The following is a 6,103-nucleotide window of genomic DNA, read 5'->3' as shown; positions in this document are numbered from 1 at the left end:
ACTTCCCTGGCAGTACAGCGGTTAGGACTCCACGCTTCCACTGCAGGGGGTGTGGGTTCAATCCCAAGTTAGGGAACTAAGATCCCACATGCTGTGTGGAACAGCCAATAAATAAATAAATAGATAAATAAAATCAGGGGGAGATAATAGGTTTGTAAGGAAGCTGTCATACTGTTGGGTCCACTTACAAAGGCAGGGACTGGGGTGGGAGGTTGTCCTTGGCTCTCGTGTATTACATGTTCCTCCTTGCATTGTCATCTTCAAAGGGTCTGCAGGGCTTGTTCAAGCTGACTGAAAGGGAGTAAGGGTCTTCCAGGTTGCCTGTGGCTGTGGAACTGGCTATGGAACAAGAGTATGTGAACAGCATTGTTCATCAAGATTTTGTAGAGATTAGGGCTATTTATGTAGCTGGATTGTGACTTTCTAGGCAATGGGGAAGAGAAGTTGGGGAAACAGAAGGCTGACATTACACGAATGCGTTTAATATGGTATGAGCGTGGGTCCCATTCCAATAACTAAGCCTCCTTCTGCTTCAACTGGTTTTTAAACCTAGAGTCAGCCCCTTATTCATTCGCCCCCTAGAGAAGTCGTGCCCTAGAAGTCAATACATGGGAGACAATACCATATACACACACCTGGGTAAATTTAATTTATTCTGATAACATTTTCTCAAAGCAACTGCTGAATATACTATATTGGAAAATGCTTCTGAGATTCCCACTGTGAAGGAAAATGAGTTGAAAGTATATGTAAATCAGCAAAATAGAGAGGTTACCATCATCTCAGGAAAACATATTATTTTTCAGTCAGATAACTTTGTCCAATTCTGATATTTTTGTCTAACCACAAAATGAAATTATGACTCAGACTGGAGCGGGTGAATGGGATCGCCATGACTGGCAGCTGCAATCAAGGCAAAAAAAGCTTTCTAAGTGTCGTTGCATGATGAAAATCAGGCCTGTTGTTCTTCTTTCTCTTTTTTAAAAGAGTGAACTAGCCCAAGTGCTCCTAGAGCCAGACATATCTTTAAAAATCTTGACTCCAGACCTGTGTCTAGATTGCAGATGAATAGTTAATTAAAGACTGCAAATTGTTTCAATGGCACTAATGAACATTACTCTCCACAATCAGCACCAGGCCTTATTTAGGGTGATGACTTTTTTTTTTGGTTTGTTTTTTAAAATTATTATTTATTTATTTATTTGTTTGTTTGTTTGTTTGTTTTTGGCTGTGTTGGGTCTTCGTTTCTGTGCGAGGGCTTTCTCCAGTTGCGGCAAACGGGGGCCACTCTTCATCGCGGTGCGCGGGCCTCTCACTATCGCGGCCTCTCCTGTTGAGGAGCACAGGCTCCAGACGCGCAGGCTCAGCAGTTGTGGCTCACGGGCCCAACCGCTCCGCGGCATGTGGGATCCTCCCAGACCAGGGCCCGAACCCGCGTCCCCTGCATCGGCAGGCAGACTCTCAACCACTGCGCCACCAGGGAAGCCCGGTGATGACTTTTAAGAGCAGAAGAGCTGGTTTCTATACTAATCTGTGAAATAGCAAAAAAGAGAGAGAGAGAAAAAACAAAACAAAACGGTGTCTTTGCCTTGTTTTGCTTAGTTTGTTGCCTGGGGTATTTTGGACCCCAGCTGCAGGCAGACCTGAATGTAGAGGACTCTGGCCCAGCAAGCCTCTTGAGTCCATCTAAGGAGGCCTGATCAACCTTTGTGTCACCATAAAAAGGACAGATTTTTGTTACAGTAGTTCCACACTGATGGCCTTGAAATTTTGAACACGGTGGGTCTCTAAGAGCAGGTTAATTGACTTGAGAAGTGCTGAGTACTTAGTATTGTAACATAAGTTGGGTGTAGTGGCTGAGAGCAACAGTTTCACAAGCCAGATCTGGATTCAAATACTGACTTTGCTACTTATTAGCTGTGTGACCCAGAATAAGTCACTTAGCTCCTCCAAGCCTCAGTTTCTTATAGAAATGGAGATAAAGTTGCTTATGTCATATAGTGATTTTTATGGAAATGTGAGCTAATTTATGTAAAGTGCTTGGCACAGAGGAAGTGATCAACAGACAGTAACCAGGAATTGTATGAACATCCCAGAAAATTTAATAATTCTGTTTTCAGAGATTCTGCTTAGGAGAAGAAGATACTTAACAGCCCAATTTGGTTTGATGTAACTTTCTGTAATTGTCACGTGTTTAGGAAAGTTTCACTGTTTTCCCTGTGTTGAAAGCATGCTTTCCTCCAGGTTTCTAATTCCAGTGGTTTCAACAGAGGCTGAAACCTCAGCGGTCCCTGTAGCATCAGCCATCCTTTTCTAGTTCAAAGGGCATCCAACGAAGCTGCACAAGTTCCTCTTTCTCCACCTTATACATTGCCCGCTCTTATAAAACACACAAATTACAAACCTCCTGGGTGATTATTCTGGCTTACAAAATAAGCAAAGACTGGGAGAACAGGATTCAGGTAAACATTTAGGGACAGCTTCCCAAGCACTACACCTCCCAAGCTTCCTTTACAAATTACATCTCATTTCAGATTTTGTGTGTGCAACTGCCTCCAAAGGTATGTATCAAAATTGCTTCCATTGTTACATCTGCAAAACCACATTTTCAGCAAAAAGCCAACCTCTGTATCTGTGTTTCCAAAGTGACAAGATATGGCATCATGTTGATTTCTTCAGGGAATATTTTTGGAAGTGCTATAAATCCTTAGAGGCTACTCTGTTTCTTTCTTTGCAACTCATACACACTCACCTGCACACACACGCACACACACACTTTTCCAACTCACTTAGGCAACAGCAGAAATCTGGGACCACCTTGAGATTTATTACAAGTCTTAGCTCCTTTCTTTCTCTCTCATTTTATAAGCCTGCCCTAATGGCCTCTGGGGACCAGATCGTCCGTTCTCCTGTGGACCCTGTGAGAATGGAGGTCAGTGCAACAAAAAAACTGGAAACTGTGAGTGTCTTCCTGGTTACACGGGAAAAGCCTGTACCATACGAAAGTCATTAACCTAGACAAGATGACCAACAAAGTTATTAAAATTGTTAGCTTTATAAATGCTTTTTAAACACTGCTCTATGGGCTATGATAAAAGAGTATATGTTTAAATTACCTATTGTATAACAAACATCCCAATACTTGGTAACAAATCCTGCCAACAACAATTTATTATTTTTTTGGTTTTGTGGATTGATAAGATAGTTCTCCTTCTGGTCTCACCTGGAATCACTAGTGGCTGCTTCTAGCAAGTAGATTAGCTGGGAACTGGGCTTGACTAAGCTTCTTAATCAGGGGAATCTGGCCTTTCCTATACATAGCACTTCCACAAGGTTAGCTTGGGCTTCCTCATTGCATGGCAGTCTCAAGACAGCAATCCAAGAAAGAGCATCCCAAAAGTGGGAAAGCAGAAGGTACAATGCATCAAAAAGCCTACCTTCAGAAGCCACACATAGTTACTTCTGCCACACGCTATTGATTAAATCATAAGGACATACAGATTCAAGGGGAGGAAAAAGAGATTCTACCTCCTGATGAGAGGAGTAGCAAAATCTCGTTGCAAAAGACCTGCAAGCTGGGAGATATTGTTGCAGCCATCTTTGGAACCAATCTATCATAACATACTGTTTAAAGTTATACTGAAAGGCACTTTAAGAATCTGCTAGACTGTATTTATCATTCTTGTCAGAGAGAGAGCAGATTATAGACTGATAAAAAGTGATTAGTTAAACTCAATCTGCTTCAAAGAGCCAGTAGAACTACTTCCTTGCTATCTCTTTTTCTGCTTGTGATTCTTATATAACGTCTGTTAACCCTGACTGTATTGCATTCTCTACTCCATCCACGTTGAAACAGGGTAACCTGAGAACTTGAGGACAGCTGTGGGCTGGATGGTAATGATGGTATTTTTACATTACTATTTCAAATGTGTCTGATAAAGGTTAGCGAAAGTCTGTTGTTTGGATTGTCTATGATGTTATGAGGTGCGAACAGTGATCTGAATTAGCTTCCAGTGCTTAGAACTTTCTATAAACCAACAAGCAAATAAAACCAGAAACTTAAACATAAATATAAAAAGTAACACCAGGATAGTATTTAGCACTTAGCTAATCATCTGATCATTTGGGAAAATGCGTTACTGCTCCTAAGGATAACCCTCAAGCAAGAGTGATAGGAAAATGTGGTTGCCTAATGATTTTTCTGGATATAACTAGATCAGTTTATACTTTAGGACTGTCATTCTGACACTGTTGACAGGCCTTTCAACAGTATAAAAGTTTGCTGGTACAGCAATTGGCTATCCCTAACCTACTTGTTTGCTTTAAAAAAAAGCTTAAAGGTAAGAATTTACATATTCAAAAGGTAGTTACTTGCTATTTCCACAATGAAGTGACATTTTCTCTTGTCTAACTCAATTTTAATGGAATAATTATTAAGCAGATAGTGATATATCTGTTCCAATTGTCAGGTGATATAAATAGACTATTTAGAAACAAGTCGAGAGATAAACTGCTCATTCTTTAAAATATTAATTTTAATAGTTATGTTACAACTCTCTTCCATTCTAAGATTTCAAAACCCAGGAGAATATATCATGATAATCCTGAGTGATTTTGGATGACAATTCTAATTTTATTGTCAATCTGATACATGAGATAATGTATTGAATTGGATAGGCAAAAATATTTCCCAACTTCTAGTACCGTTCAACTTTAGTGTTATATGCTATCATCTGATTTCACAAACAAAGGTACAAACACAAATTATATAATCATCATAATAGGCTATTTAGGAAAATAAGTGGAACCAAAGGATAGGACTCATTAAAAATGCTTCATGTATACTCCACAAGGAATGTGTGTGCCATTTAAAAAGGGACTTATGTTTGAAGAAAAGTATACAACATTTTTCTAAGTACCCTGTAAATGGTGCTTACAGAATTTTAAAACTTAGTTATTCTGCATAATGAACTTAAAAATACTTATAGGCTATACAAAGTAATATGTTTTAGAGGCAGGAGAGACGAAAAAGCTATTTCTAAAGATATTGGCTTTATATAAATTCCAACTTTTGGAAGTTATAAATACAAATACTTGGGCAAAATAATTCTTTTTTAAAAAGGGTTTTATTTCACTGTGTGAAAACTCTCTGGATTATGGTAGATTGTATTTTTTTCTTTCTGCTTCCTAGACAATATTGCGGTTGGGGGCAGCTGTGGCTGCATGGACACTCATACCCTTGATGAGAATGTATCGTCTCTGAGAAAGTTTAGCCTCATATATCAGGCCTTTTACCAAATAATCTCAGAAGTGATCCCAACTTTTTCTTTATCCCAGAATTATTTATAATAGTCAAAGTACAAAATAAAAATAACCTAAATATCCACCAGAAGGAGAAAGAGTAAACAAATCATATAACACATCAGTGGACTATTCTGAGGCCATTAAGATTCATGTTTTGGAAGAATGTGTAATGTCAGGAGAATTGACATTAAATTGACATTAAAAGTTGTATATAGAGAATGCTCCAAATTTGTAAAAACCTGTATGCATGTATGTATGTGGAAAATTGTAGTAGAAAGGACAGCAGTTGTTAACAGTGGCCATATCTAGTCAGCGGGACTATTAGTGAATATTTTTCTCCTTTTTACATTTCTGTCGTTCCCATATGTACTACTTTACTATTTTTCCCCTTTACAAGGGAGAAAATACATAATCTTCAGACCAATCATTTACTAAATATCTAAGTAAGATAGTTGTCTCTTCTTAAAGTATTGTCTGGTGATCTTAAGTGTTCCCATATAGTGAAGATGTTTTTTCTTCAGTCTAATTGATCTTGTTGCTCTTTTAATTTAAGACTGTTTTCTCCTGTTTCAGATGAGGTGGATATTGAGCATAGCTTGGCAGCACTACTAAAATGCTTTAAAAAAAAGTGATAAATGAAAGAACATAGTAATGTTTCCTCTGGACACTTCATTTCCCTTTTTTCCAGAAATCCTACTTTCTATCCCTCAGTCATTGTTATTACTTCTCTGAATTCTGCCATGTTTTTATGAGTGTTTACAAAATAGGCCCCTTCACTATTGAAGGAGAGAAAATTAGA

The sequence above is a fragment of the Eubalaena glacialis genome, chromosome 6, assembly GCF_028564815.1.
Source record: "Eubalaena glacialis isolate mEubGla1 chromosome 6, mEubGla1.1.hap2.+ XY, whole genome shotgun sequence".
Classification (NCBI taxonomy): Eukaryota; Metazoa; Chordata; class Mammalia; order Artiodactyla; family Balaenidae; genus Eubalaena; species Eubalaena glacialis.
This window is presented reverse-complemented; position numbering follows the sequence as displayed.